Source organism: Neofelis nebulosa, chromosome 1 (assembly GCF_028018385.1).
Source record: "Neofelis nebulosa isolate mNeoNeb1 chromosome 1, mNeoNeb1.pri, whole genome shotgun sequence".
NCBI classification, from domain to species: Eukaryota; Metazoa; Chordata; class Mammalia; order Carnivora; family Felidae; genus Neofelis; species Neofelis nebulosa.
Genome location: NC_080782.1, coordinates 60,753,537 through 60,766,881, shown reverse-complemented (window position 1 = coordinate 60,766,881; position 13,345 = coordinate 60,753,537). Strand labels below are relative to the sequence as shown.

The 13,345-nt window shown below is 42.3% G+C and overlaps 2 protein-coding genes across 8 annotated transcripts in view; one reads left to right on the top strand and one right to left on the bottom strand.

The window, feature by feature from the left end:
• Positions 1-13,345, bottom strand: part of DOCK2 (dedicator of cytokinesis 2) — a 417,694-nt gene that overhangs the window by 138,245 nt on the left and 266,104 nt on the right. The window lies entirely within an intron of this gene.
• The window catches only part of INSYN2B (inhibitory synaptic factor family member 2B), a 120,777-nt gene that overhangs the window by 41,647 nt on the left and 65,785 nt on the right, over positions 1-13,345 (top strand). Inside the window, exon 2 of one of the 5 annotated variants that reach the window (XM_058723169.1) lies at positions 612-787. The exons of the other annotated variants lie outside the window; for them this stretch is intronic. The gene's annotated coding sequence lies outside the window, so the exon portion shown is untranslated. The remainder of the gene's footprint in view (positions 1-611; positions 788-13,345) is intronic. 5 annotated transcript variants of the gene reach the window in all.

Below are 13,345 nucleotides of genomic sequence, written 5' to 3'. Positions count from 1 at the left end.
AGCTGAGACTAGGGGGTGGGAAGAGAGGTGCCCTGAGCTTGCATGACCCTCATTAATGTTGCCTTTTTAAATGCTCACTCTGGGCCCCTTCCTTGAAGCTCCCTAGCCCCAACTCTTGTAGAGGCACTGGCATTGCCTTCTCTATAAAATGATGTCTGACAGTGTTATCATTCTTGGGTCTCTTAAAAAACATTTTATGCTTCTGGGGTTTGATTCTGTGCATATCGTCAAGATGTAGACGTTGTTGATTTTTTTCTCTGTCTCCTGAAGGGCAGACAGGTGGTTTTGAAAATTTTCAGACAACTGGGGAACTAATTTGTTCTCATTTGCAAAAATACTTAGGAAACAGAAAAATACTTCCTTAAAGTTGTTTTTCCCCCAAGAAAAAAAATTTCTGCTAACTTCCCAAAGGGTAGCTGACTTGACTTGGCCTTTCATTAGTTGTGTTGAGAGGCATGAAACTACAGTCATGTAAAGATGTAGCTGATAGAGAATGGCTTTTTCTGTGTGCTCTGCTGAGTAAATGTCATTCCTAATTATTATTTATCTGTAGGACTTTTAAGCTATAATGTTTTGTTCTACCAGAAATGTCTGATTTTTGATATTTTTAGAGAACCCATTTTTCTCCTATGAAGTCAGTGTACTGTGCACAGTTTGACAAGTTTTAAGACAGAACGTAGCGGTTGGAACTCTAAGCAAAATAATACAGTAATGAAGGATGACTTCTCCGCATCTGCGATGTTCATCACTGCTCTACTATGGAGACCTTCATTTCACCGCTAAGTAGGTAGGACATGATAAAGCACTGAATTCTCAACTAGCATATATTAATGTTCGCTTCTTAATGCAGTCTCCCAAACCTTGACCTGATACTCAAATGGCTGCTGTCCAAAGGCTCTAGTGGTTTTAGAATCCAAACTTCTCTGCTGAGCTGCCTTTCAGCATGTCAGACCTTGGTGACTGAGCACCAAAGAAAGGAAAGAGAGCTAGAACAATCCAGTCCTCTGTGACGCCTTGGCAGGATCAGAAGGACATGCCTGACGTTCCGTTTTCCTACACTGTCATTGTGAGTCAAGATCTTCTTTGCTGATTTTAAATTTTGATCCAATGATGTACAGGAGAGGGCATCTCTGCTGTGACTCATGGATTTTGGCTCTTCCAAGCTGTGTACAAATGCACTCAGAAATGGCAATAGTACAGTGAACTGCAGACCATCCCCGTACACTGTGGCTCCCTCCAATTACCAGGACTGTGCACACACAGTGCAGGACAGTCCTGGAAACTCTGCCAATGTGTCTTCACCACTGCTTAGCAGCCTGCTCAATGGACTCCCTCTCCAGTGCTCTACCAGAAGTTCCCGAGATTAAGCAACCTGATTTAAGCCAGTACGTAGGTGGATAAGATTCACATCTGGCTGATAGAGCTTAGCTTACTCCTGCCTAGTTCTTTCACCTCACAGACCACTTAATTTTTTTTAAATCAGACTTAATACTAAGGCTAGATGGTTAAAGTTGTTTTGGCAACATATCATATTATATTTTCCAATTTGTAGATGATGTGATAAAATGACTATATCACATAGATAGTAATGGAACTGATGATAATAATGGCATGATAACCAACATTCATCGAGTCATAAGCCTGTGAGCAACACTGTGCTAACATTTAGCATACACTATCATATTTCATACTCATTAGTGCCTGATAGGCTGGATCTCAGAACTAGCTCCATCCTGGAAACAAGAGAGACAAGTCTTGGCAAGGTGAAGTGTCTTGCCCAAGGTCAGGCAACCAGGAAATAAAAAGCAGGATTTAGATCTAGGTATGCATGAATCTAGTGTATGCAGTTAGCTTGGGAGAAGTGTGAATGCTGACAAGTGTTCGGTTCCTTGCCTGCCTGCATGCATTCTCCTCATATGACAGGTGCTGTGGTACCTTGCCCTTAAGGGTTTGTAAGTCAGTGGTGACAACACAGGGTGGCTTCAACTATGATGCACTTCAGGGACAACTACCAGAGTACTCAGGAGGGTAATGTAAATCAGACCAGACCAAGGAAGTCTTACTCCCCGGGGAAAGATGGTAGAGGGAACTTGTCCCAAGGGATTTACAATTCTGTTCCTTTTCTACTAAATGAAAAATAAGGGAAGTGACACAGGCCTTGTTCTGGTTCCTGGTTACTGCCACCCCATATCTGGCATCTACTTGGTGCCCTGCCTCAGCACTTCTCAACCTTGGGGACACCCCACAGATGTGAGGTGAGCTACAAAGCAAATACTAATCCATGCACAGTACAAAGGGAAGATTAGCGCTCTGTGCTCCACATGGTTAGGTCTAACATGGTTAAGCCTATTAGCCACAGACTCTGGTCAAGCTGAGTGAGGCAAAAGCAGGCAAGGTCCCTAAGTCAGCACCATTAGAGATGACACCAGAAGTATGGTCAGGAATCATGGGTACTCCCTGGAGTACACTTTGTTCATTCTTCTCAGTGATTACATAAAGTCTGGACTCCAGCCACCCCTATCAACTCCCTGCCTTGTCAATCTGCATGTTGAAGGAAATCCAAGAAGGGAATGCAAAAGATGGCAACTGCCTGGAAGTTGGGGAGGTGGGTGTCTGACCCCAAAGCTGCTTGAAGCCTCATATGGACAAGCACTCTGCTAGCATGCTATGGTCAAATTTCCAGAACAAAGGCCAGCAAGTCCTCTTGACATCCACATGTGTTGCCCCTTCTCATCAGGAATGAGACTGAATCAAAGGAAAGGGCATGAGTTGAACTAGAGATAGCATTGTTTCTGAAAGGTGGACAAACGAGCAGACTGCTTCCCTAGCTGAAAGTGGTATCAGTATTAATATAAAACAAAGTACTGAATTCATTTATGCTGACTCCTGATGCTCAGGATAATGACTAATTTACCAGAACAGGGAGAGCTGACCTCCAGCACTGGCTCTCAACTTTTGCCTGCACATGAGAATTACCTGGGGATGCCCAGGCTGCAATACAACTAATGAAATGGGATTGTTGCAGGTGAGACCCAGGTGCCAATATCTGCACAGCCCCCAGCTGATTCCAGTGTGTAGTGAAGGTTGAGAGCCACGGTCCCACAGGCTAGCCTGCCACACTCCAATAGAGGAAGCTACTGGTAAACACAACCTGATTTCCATGGCGACGTGTCACTGAGCTCCTCTCCCTTTCAGAGCACACCAAGAGGTGAATTATTAAGTTTCCTTGTCCCTATCCCCACCGTGTTTCAAGTGATGGGGCCTCAAGTGGCAGGGAATCTCTCTTATTTAATGACTGGAGGCTAGGATGGGAGCATGATATAATCTTGCCTGTAAAGACCTGCTGGAGAAACCATTTCTTTGCAGAGAACGGCAGGCAGATGTGGAGTGTACTGAGGAACAGTTAGGATGTAGCAATGGGGACAAGAGAGAGACTTTTCTGTGAGAATTGCTATAGTTTAAGGATGCCACATTGATACTAGAATATTCTGGTAGTCTTTCTTGGGATTTGGTTCCTGGGAAACTATGATATCAGATCTCTCAAAAAAAAAAAAAGAGAGAGAGAGAGAGAGAAGGAAACCACTGTTTATCTTTAAACACTGCATTTGTGTTTGTGTATTTATAGGAAAATATCAGGAGGGATACACATTTCACTTTTAAGACTGGTCACTTTTGGAGGCTGGAATTTAGGGAACAGTGAAAGGGACTTGATTGTTTTTTATGTAACACTTGTTCACAATGTTTGGATCACTTAAAACAAGAAGTATATAAATATTGGCTTGGTGGGCCAGCCTTACTCTCACTCAGTAGTTGGTTCCATATGCCCCAGATCTAAGTCCCCCGTCACCAAAACCTACATCAAGAGTGTCAGTCACACACATCTTTGCTGAGGGCTTCATGAGGAGGCCTAGGAGTGTGTCACATCAACTGGGAAGTCTCCAGCACCTTCCCTCCCTCTCCCTGCTCACATCTCCCCATGTGGTAGCTGCCTTCTCTGCCTCCCAGTGATCTCCCTACCTCATGTCACCTACCTGAACCTTCTTTCCCTTCCTCAGCCCCTCCTCAGCCTGGCTTATACCAGTGGTTTTCCTGCCTCCTACATCCCCTGCCCCAGAATCCTCATGCCATGTCCTCCTCACTTCATAGAATAGGGGATCTACCCTCCTCACTGTGCATATGCGTGTGTGTATGTGTGCAGGTGATCTTAAAGATTACATGCTGGCCATTAACATTAAATCGGTTTCCATCACCTCCATCATATCGCTTTGTCCTATTTTACCTTCTCTATAGCACTAATCACTTTCTGACAGTATGTCTTCATTTGTTTATTGCATCTGTGTCTATCTTCCCACTAAAATATAAATATGTGGTCAGGATTCTGTTCACTGCTATAACCCTAGCACCTATAGCTGCTCCTGACATGCCCTAGGCTCTCAGAGGTATTTGTGAATATATGGTGAATATATGAATGAATGAATGAATGAATGAATGAATGACATTTTTTTCTGACACACAATGGCACAAGAGGAATAAAGAAAAGGGCTGGCAAGAGGGAAGTGATCAAAACAGAGCTTCCCTGGAGGAAGGTTTCACACTGTTTCTGGGACTGGCTGGGAACTGTCTCCTGGATTTCTTGGCTGTGTCTCCTAGAACCACACCACATGTAAACCACTACACCAGAAACTTCACATTCCTCATTTTAACCCTCACTGTCATCCTACAAGGTAGCATTAGCCTAGTTTCACAGATGAGGAAACAATCTCAGGGATCTTTTGTCCCATTCTAGTCAAACAGCTAGAAAGTGACAGAAATGGGATTAAAACTCCAATCGGTGTGATCCCAAAGCACTTTCCACAAAACTCTGCTATCTCATAAAATAACCAAATCTCATTTTATATGCCATGGGCTTAGTGCACTTGGATAGGTGGGAAGGGTTTCTTCAAAGAAAACTGAAGTTCAAAGAAACCAAGCAATTATTCATTTCCTGAGAGACAGCCACATCAAACCAAACCCCCTTGGAATGGCTCTAGCTTGGGTGTCCTTTCTACTGACCCACTGTGGGTAGCAAGGCACATGCATTGATGGCTTTTGTTAGCAAAAGGCTGATGTGAGCTAAGCCATTCTCTCAGTGTTCTTTGGAATGCATGTGCATTTTTAAGATGGCTTCCCAAGTCTGGGCTCTGTACAAAGGAACCCTTCATGATCGAAAGCATCCCACATACAAGGCTTAATCCTGAGATCAAGGATGTCAGTAACACAGTGACTTCACCAAGCGAGCTGACCAGCCAAAGACATTTTATCTTTCCCAGGAGGAAAATGAGCTCACATGAATTCACTTTCCCCAGTGTGTGTGCTCCCCTTGTTCTGGCGAGTGCGTGCCATGTCTGTGAGGACACCTCATGAAGGAGGCTCACCCATGAAATGTGATGAGGATGCTTTCTCCCCTGTTGTTGCTGGTTTTTTAAAAACACTTATTTATAGAGCTTAATTGTGCAAATGTGGGGCCAAAAACAAATGTAAACCTTGATGGATTGCTGAGAGCATGAGAAAAGAAACCAAGGTTGCTCAACAATCTAGAGAGGCTCACACGTAAAGTGCTTTCCACCATCACTCTAGGGGTGAAGAAGATGTAGATTTAAGAGAGAGAAACAACCCTTCTTGAAATTAATAATTCAAGGCAGAATCACAAAACTTAATTGCTCCCTGTCAGCCACAACTCATCCTTGTCTTTCGTTATTTTGCACAAATTGATTTGGCAGCATTAAATAGCCACCACATTCATTTTTAAAGGACTTTCTTGTTATCTTTAGCCTGTTAATATGTTCATCCTTCACCCCCCTTAAGTAATTCTGGACAGATTTTTACTCATTTGGAGTGAGTGAAGTTCTCATTTGATCGGAGGAGGGAAATTGTCCAAGATGAAATGTCATCCTGGAGGACATACATCACCACCCTAAGAGGCCCTGAGGTCCCTCACACCCAGACATGCAGCCCAGAAGTGGGTGCATTAATAAGGAAGAAAAGCTGGAGTGTCTTCTGAAGCTGTGCTTTAACCACTCCTCATATGTGGCTACTTAATTTAAATTAATTGAAATTTGTCAATTTGTCTGTCAGTCACATTAGCCCTATTTGAAGTGCTCACGGGCACTCATGGCTAATCACCACCACATTGGTACCACAAAACATGACTTCTGTCATCACGGGAGGTTCTGTTGGATAGCACTGGTTCAAAGCTTTCAGCCTCCAATAGGGTGGCTTCTTACCACCTTACTCATCTCATGACAAGGTAAGCCAGATATTCTGCATACAGTTTGCCATAATTGACTTTGTGGAAAATCCAGATGTGAAAAGCTATGGATTTCATGCCTGTTCTTACCCATATGGGATAGTTTCATTTGTGTCAATAGAACAAGGAATGGGGAATGTTTACCATGTGACCAAGGATGGATGTGACAGAAGAATACTGGTCCTTGGGGGCCTGGCTTATAAATGTTTTATGCACTGAGCTTGAGAACATCTTTCACCCCTCCTGTGCCTAAGTGCCATTTGCATATAGGCGGCAGGTGGCCTCTGAACCTGCGTAGGCATACTGCATAGGTACTGTGATTTCCTTTTCAAGGCAGAGCACAGAACTTCAGTCTACTGGGCCTGTTGCAGGTTCAAGTTGACCTTGAGCATCCCATTCCCTTTTCTCAGGGCACAGAGATAAAAGGAATACATAGATACCCCTCATCCTACATGTTTGGCCTTTAGTCTACCACCAAGCAAGCCTTGGTATAATTAATAGTGCAGTTATCTGCCAATTATTCCACTATTCAAGCAGCACTAGAAGTACCCGGGGCATAGAGTGAGCATCATGTGCACAATTAATAATTTTCATCACTCAACTACTTGTGTAGTATTTAACCTAATAGCATTAGATGTGCATTATTGGGCTTTGATTGCTGTTTTCTTCTATCCACCCACTCTTGTATAACTGTTCTCTGTGAAGTTGTCATGATTTGTTGACAAATCATACATTTTTTTCTAATTTCTTACACTTTTCAACAGTTTGCATGTACCTGAGCCTCTCCTTTTTAAAAATGTTTCTTTCCTTTGGCTTCCATGACACTGTCCTTTCATGGCCTCTCTTTTGGATAGACCATGCTTCATGTCATTCACTAGTTTTGTCCTTCTGCCCAGCAAAAGTTACCCTCAGACTTGGATTTCCTCTGAGCAGCACATACTCATGGCAAGGAGCTAAAATTGTGCTCTGGTGGAATTGGGACTGGAGAACTTAACTGACCACATGAAAACAGTGGGGCATTCCAGGGCAGGGCAGGGCACACTTAGACCCAGTTCATCCAGGTGGAGAGTGAGTGTCCCTGGTCAGCAGCACTGCCACTGGTTAGCACCACTGATTGGAGGAATTAGGGGTTTGTTTGTTTGTTTGTTTACTTTAGGATGCAGGAAGTAGAGACCAGACTACTACAAGATGGTAGATGGTAGATCATAAGAATGAGCCTGTCTACCTGGGATCACTAGGTATAATATGTGTAGCAGCAAGACTAACTATAGACCCTATCTTCTGGTGGACTGAAAATGTTGCCAATATTCGCTTGTCTTTGGGCAGGGCAAGCCAATGAGGTGGCTGGCCCCAAGTTTTCAGGGGGAAAGAGTTGGCTAGGAGGACCTAGAGAAATTCCAGGTTGACATCATCATATTTCTGCCTCTTCTTCCTCTACATTTGTACCCTCTCTACCACCCATCTTTGAAAGGCTTAGGGATGCGTGAATTCCCATATCCACTGAAACCCATGAAAGATTCCTACTAGCTATACTGTTTCATTATCCAAAACCAACTAAAGACTTTTTCCTCCATAGTTTATCCCCAATCATATAGGATTATACCTTTGTTATTATCTTTGATTCTTATCCCTCTTGAACCCCACACTTAGTTGGTTACTAAATTCTGACAATTCTATTAAACATCTTTCCGATAGGTACCTCATGGCCTTAGAGCAGTGGTTCTCAAAGTCTGATCTCTAAACCAGCAGCATCAGCATCACTTGGGAATGTGTTATAAATACATATTCTCAGCTCTCACTTACAGAATCAGAAACTCTAGAGATAAGGCCCAGACATCTATGTTTAACAAGCCCTCCAGATGGTTTTGACTCATGCACAAGTTTGAGAGCTACTGCCTTGAATCACAATTCAAACTCCTTACAGTGGCCTCCAAGGCTCTAGATAATCTGGCCCTTCCTAATTCTCCAAACTCATATGAAGCTGCTTCAATGCTTCATCCCCAGTGGTCTTCTTTCAACAACTAGAAGGGCCTAAGATCTTCCCACCTCAAGCCTTTATAAATGCCAAGTCCTCCATCTGGAATTCTCTTAGGTTCTTTGCTCTTCTTCCCACTTTTCACATTGCAAACTCCTCTAATCTTTTAATTTTTAGCATATATCATAGAAGTTATGCTTGGCCAAGCTACCTAAAGTACCTGCGTCACATCTGCCCTAACTTTTTTGGATATTCCCTATATCTGTTCCTTGATTATTTGTTTTGTATCACAATTTATATATATATATATATATTTTTTTTTCTGTTTACTGGCCTTGTTTGAAGAAGATGAGGAAGATGTAGACATGAAGACATCACCTGTCTTACTCACCATTGTGTTTTCAGCATGAAACCTGAGACACAGTGAAAGCTCAAAACAAAACAAAACAAAACAAAACCTAGTTGTTGAATGAATGCATCTAGTCTGCCTTCACCTCTACGTATAGAGCTATAAACATTGGAGGCCTTGGTTTGTTTATCTTCAAATGATCCTCACAGTCCCCTCTAGCTCTATGCCATGGTATGATGGGTGAAATACTATATAATATGATGCAGCAAGCATCTTTTACTCTGAATAGATTCTGGTCCACCCTAACTTGGCCAAACTTTGAGCCAGGTCATTGCTCCCAACTTGCAGCCTTATGCAGCCATCAGATTCATTTTCCCTCAGTCATTATTTTCACCATGCCCTCTTTGGATTTGGCCATCAAACTCATGAAAGATCAAAGCAAGCCATTCCCATTCTAAGGTTCAGGCAATTAGGAAAAAAGGCCTATTTGTTAACAATAATGCCAAGGTTTGTATGGCAGTTCAAAAAATATAGAAGGTAAGAGGCTCATTTTCCAGATGTTCAACATAAGTAAGAAAAATGTGTCTGTATGTAAAGCTTCTTCCCTTTAACAACAAGGGAGATCAAGGTGCTGAGATAGGTCTGCATGTAGCATGTGAGAGACCTTGAGTATACTCCCCATGGTCCCCAACTGGGCCTAGGTCTGTAGCTATGGGAACTCTTGGTCCTGGATCCCTTTGGCCTCACTGGCTTCTAAATCCATGTTTTCTCAAAGCATTACACTTGATCCTAAGAGAGGAATTCCCTTTGCCAAGATCAGCTCCAAGGAGTGGGTCCAAAAACCTGAGTCAATGACACCCTGCCAAGGCACGTGAGTGCTGCTGTGAGTCCCTGGGCACATGGTTATGCTTACAAAGTACGTTTAGGCACTTCACAGTTTGTTTTTGTGGAAATATGAGACCTAAACCAGGTGATGATACACCTCTTCCTCAGGGAACCAGAACTTGCTAATTTCCAAGAATAATGACAACAACAACCATAGATAATATTTATGGAGGAATTACTCTATTGGTCTGGCAACCCGTGAAGTACTTTACACGAATGGTCTCTTTTAGTCTTCCAATACAATCTTATAAAACAGGTGCTATTATTTTCCTGCTTTATAAGATGAAGTACAGAGGTCCCCATGGGTCACACAGCCAGTCAATGGCAGTGTTGAGATTCCACCCAGGACAATGCTCTGACCCACCCATTGCAGCATCCCCATCATCTTTTCCATGAGGCAGTTTTGACTTGCTACTTTATAGATCAGGAAACTGAGGCTCAGCTAGGGCTGCCCAGCTGCACCAGGTCCTTAACTCCCTCCTATGAAGTCAATGTTGCTCCTCTTCACTATATGTTAAACTTTATGACTTTCCATAAAAAGAACAGATGGGTGGGAGATAGGGTAGTGGAGAGAAAGCATCACAGAGAAAAAAAATTAAAAGAGAGGGAGAGAGCACGTGAAGTCTAATGTTCTAGGTGGTAAAATTAATTAGGGAAAACAGTCCAAGACAGAACTGATAAGATGGAAACCTTCGCAGGAAGACTGAAAAAGAGCAATTGTGCCTGGGCAGACTGTTCACTTTCAGTTCTAGGGGCTTCTGGAGGGTGTAGTTACTAGTGAAGCCCCAAACTGCAGAACCGTAACTTGGTCTTCAACAATATGAGTACCTACTCATGACAGGCCAAAGAGAATTGCAGAATCCTCCAAATTGATGAAAAGAAAAAAAAAAGGTCAGAAAAGATGGTTTTGTTAATTATTAAGTTGTTAGCCATTCTTTAAGAAACGTATCTCGGATCCACTAAAAGGCAAAGAGGAGGCTCTCCATTTTTTTAAGCAGGATGGAGTTGTTAATAAGAAGTCTCAGTCCCTTCAGGTGAAGAATGTGATTGAATGGGGCTGAAGAGACAAAATGGGTGTTCACTGAGTCTAAATTGTTATCTAAGAAGCGGCCAAAAGATCATCTAGACTTTTGGGTCCTCATACTTCTTGGGAACAAATGAATGAGAAAAACCCACCCTATTTGAGAGAACACACAGGGAAATCCAGTTTGCCAATGACATGGTTGGAGGAAATAAAAATGGGTTATTGGATGCCAAGAAACTGACAAGGCAGAAGTTGGGTTTTGAGGGAGAAAAGATAAGAGAGAAATAAGAGGGGGGGGGCAGAGAATTCCTATTTATACTAAAACTACTCCCTGCCTGAAGCCCAATGTCTTGCATGCTTGACCTCATTTCCTACTGGCCCAGGACCACAGGGCCAGAGCTCATTTGTATGGACAGTATAACTCTCACCACTGGTATTGACTCATCAGATGGCTGTGGCTCACTGGGACTTTCTGGACACCATGTGGGGAGCAACATAGTGGGAGGATGCAGGTGCCTCCGCCTCTGATCAAGAGGGCACACACAGCGGGGCAGGAAGAAGGTGGGAGATGGCAGGAGGAGGCAAGGGGGGTCAGCTAATTACCAATTACCAAGCCCTTTGCAAACACAACAGCTTCACCTGAATGATAAATGTTATTACTCTAGCTCCATTTTGCCAACTGCGATGTTTCTACTTGCAAATTTAAAGAATTCTCCAAGGGAGCAGCAGATTGCTTATCCCACAAAACTTCCACCCTAGCTCACATCCTGAGTGGCTAAAGGCTGCAGGATAAAATTCTTTCCAAAACACAAGTTGTGTAACATCTATGCAAATAGCCAGGAATGGAAACTTTCAAACACATGTCATAAATGTCTTTACCTAAACAGAGTCATTTACATTTTATAGCATTTTTCAACTTATAAAGCATGTGCACATCCTGTGTCTCACTTAGTCCTCTTAACCTTCTGTGGAGTAGTGTCATTCCCCATTTATCAGATGAGAAACCAGTGGCTCAAAATAGTGCAGATATGCTCAAGGTCACAAAGGCATGTGCAAAAAGGAATGAAGAGGGGTTAAATACAAGTTTCTTGTTCAAAATTTCCCTCATATGAGTGTGTGACTGTGCATGTATGTGTTTGTGTGTGTTTGCCAATATATCAGTTTCAGCGCCTAGCATAAAGGGTGAAACTCCACACTAGAATAATTGTTTTCAGTAGACACCCTTTTGTAATGATGAAAGTAACACATAAATACTGTAGAAAATTTAGAAATGATATGAAAGTATAAATAAAAAAGTGAAAACCTTCCATATAAGCTTACCACCTAGACAACCTCATGTTGTTTAGAACAACAACAAAAAATCTCTCAATCTGAATCACCCTTGGCCTGATTCTTCTACCCAATCTCATATTTGCATAAACAGAGGAAAGGAGAAGGAGCCAGAGAGGCTGTGTGCAAATTGTAGTTCAAACAGGTGGTATCCTCAGTAGAGTGATTTAACCTCTCTGATCTTAGTTTCTTTCTTTTTTTTTAAATGTATTTTGAGAGAGAGAGAGAGTGCGAGAGAGAGAGGAGGGGCACAAGCAGGGGAGGGGCAGAGAGAGATGGAGAGAGAGGATCTAAAGCAGGCCCCACCCTCCACACTGAGTCTGATGCAGGGCTTGATCTCATGACTATGAGATCATGACCTGAGCCGAAATCAAGAGTTGGACTGTTAACTGACTGAGCCTCCCAGGCACCCATGATCTTGGTTTATTTTGTAAAATGGAGTAAAATTGTATCTGCAGAGTAGGACTGATAAGACAAATCCACAACTTGGCATTTACAAAGTGTTTAGAAACCTATGACAATAATCACTGTATAAAAATTTGTTAAATAAAAGGGTTACTCAGTCTCAACACACAAAGCCAAAGCTCCCTTCCAGATGATTCTCCTTGGAAAGCCCCCCAGAATATATCAGATACTCAAAAGAGATAGGTTATAGCCAATCGAACAGCTCTGCCTGAGGAACTCTGGGGAATGAGACAATACAATTTAAGGGAAATACAATGGGTTAGGTTCTGGCTTTAGCTCTGCTATGCATTAGCTGCGTGACCATACACAAATCACTTAACCTCTCTGAGTACTGTAAGTCTATAAATTGAAATAACTCGATCAGTCCAGGAAGTAATGTAGGTGATACTCTACAAATTGCAAATACTCAATTATTAAGGTTGTTTTTCTCATTGCTGTTATTATTATAAAGGTAACAGCCAATATCTACCTTATTGAGATAATTAAATGTATTAGGCCTGCTTCAAATACAATAGCAAGGGCATTAAGAAAGCTCTAACCTGTCCAGGTAAACAGATTCTAGATCATTCAGCTAATGGCTTCAGTTTATTGATAATATTTTTATTTACTAACACTATTTCTTGGTATCCCATAATATTACCTTGGTTCTACCTGCATAAATTAGGGATCATCTTCTTTGAGGCCCTACCTCTCATCCATAAAGTGAGAGAATTCTCTTTGGAAGCAATAAATACCTTAGGCAATGCGGATGCTCTATTGGAATTCTTTCTGGGAAGCTTCCTCCAAAAGCTGCACGCCAGCTATGTAAATCCTGAAGAGTGACGTTATTGCAATTTGAGTTAACGTTCTTTCTCAAAAGTGAAATGGCATGAAAGTTAAAGAAATGCATGAACTGAATAGAAAGGCCACTGGGGTTATGACAAAGCTCTTAAATAAGGTTTATCAAATCCCAGCAGGCACATGGCATTCTGATAGAGACAGAAATGTTCTAACTTCCAACTCCTCTGAAGCATTTTTTTTAAAAATCATCTC